This window comes from Austrofundulus limnaeus, unplaced genomic scaffold (assembly GCF_001266775.1).
Source record: "Austrofundulus limnaeus strain Quisiro unplaced genomic scaffold, Austrofundulus_limnaeus-1.0 Scaffold1974, whole genome shotgun sequence".
In the NCBI taxonomy this organism is placed as follows: Eukaryota; Metazoa; Chordata; class Actinopteri; order Cyprinodontiformes; family Rivulidae; genus Austrofundulus; species Austrofundulus limnaeus.
Window position 1 is genome coordinate 49269 of NW_013954376.1, and position 1659 is coordinate 50927.

Here is a 1659-nt window from a genome sequence, read left to right on the forward strand (position 1 = left end):
TTTCTCTGAACTATAGACTCAGCACCACCATGTCCATGTGTCCTCTGTTGTTGGGTGTCCCTACAAACTGACATCAGAGGAGTGTCAAGCAGCTTTTTACTGTCTTGTAGCACTTTGAAAATGTTCTTTATGAAAAGTGTTTACAAATTAAATCCACCTTTATTGATTACTGGTGATTTGCCACAGAGACCACCTAGAGTTGGACTAGAGGTGGGTCGCACTACAGTAAAATAAAAAACCCCATCAGGACCAAGTTGACTTGTTAGAATCCTGGAACCCTCTCAAACCTTTCTTCTGCCATCTAGTGGACAAAACAGGGACAGTTGTCATTACAGTGGCCCATTCATTTATTAATCCAGATTATAATCTCTCTGCTGACCTTCAGCTGCAGGCTGGTAATGAACCAGCTTCCTTACACACCTTCTCACCCCTTACTGTCCCTCACGCTCTGTTCCTCCATCTTCTTTGTGCTCCCAGGACTACACCTGCACCACAGGACCTTCTCCTGATCTGCCTCCACATCGGGGGGCTCCACGTTGGGGGGGCTCCATAGACCACACTATGCTTTAAAACAGGCCTGAAAACTTTTTTTACAAAATGCTTTGAGTGTTTTCCTTCCATTCTTTGTCTGCTCTTCCATCATTTTTCATCTGCTTTGTATTTAATGAACTCACTACAGTTAGTGCTTTTATTTGTATTTTAATGTCCTCACTATTATTTTGATTGTTTTTTTATTTCATGCATTACAAATAAAATCTCTTCTTATTACTACTTTATTGGTCCCAGAGGAGATGACAGGGTAAGGTCAGGTAATCAGTCCTGGCCCAGTCAGACTTTCAGTAAAACTGGTCCACTTCCAGTCCAGTATGGAGCTGAAGAGACTGGAGAAAAGATCAGCAGCAGTTCTGAAGAAGCTGATTTCTTTCAGCACAAGATAACTTCACTTTTATTTGAGTAGTTTTACTTTTGTGTCAACCGTAAAAAGTTTTCTTTAAACATTTTAAGATTGAACTTTTTAATTCACCACTTCAGTTTGCATTGCCATGACATTTCTAACAACAACTACATTTTGTTTTTGTTCTTTTGGAACCTTAAATTGTTCAGGCGTCATCCTGCTGTGTGTGAGCACAGCTGCAACAACATGCACCGAGCCGAGCTGCAGAGGTCCAGCTGATGGTGTGTGTCCAGTCAGGGTTGGCAGAGAACAGGAGGCGGGGCTACAGCTCAGCAGGAGGAGGGGCTACAGCTGTGCAGGAGGAGGGGCTACAGCTCAGCAGGAGGAGGGGCTACAGCTGAACAGGAGGCGGGGCTACAGCTGAACAGGAGGCGGGGCTACAGCTGAGCAGGAGGCGGGGCTACAGCTGAGCAGGAGGCGGGGCTACAGCTGAGCAGATGGAAAGAATGAAGAGATGATCAGAGCTGATGTTCAGCTTGGTGCTGCTCTCAGACACAGCCTGATGACCTCATCACAGCCTGATGACCTCATGATCTTCAGGTGGTTCTGATCTGAGCGGAGCGAAGTTTAGATCTGCAGAACCAGAGAAAGAAATAGGTACTGAGTGGGCCGTACAGTTGTGTGTGTGTGTGTGTGTGTGTGTGTGTGTACCTGGGTGTCTTCTCTGTATTCTGTTTGGCTTGAGAGGAGCTCCTGAACTGTGC

The 1659-nt window shown here is 45.6% G+C and overlaps 1 long non-coding RNA gene across 1 annotated transcript; it reads right to left on the bottom strand.

Annotated features, from left to right (window-relative positions):
• Positions 1 to 998: 998 nt before the first annotated feature.
• LOC106536788 (uncharacterized) lies at positions 999 to 1659 on the bottom strand. Its single transcript, XR_001312578.1, has 2 exons — positions 1607 to 1659; positions 999 to 1528 (listed from the first exon to the last, which is right to left on the bottom strand). It is a non-coding gene; the product is annotated as an uncharacterized LOC106536788 (long non-coding RNA).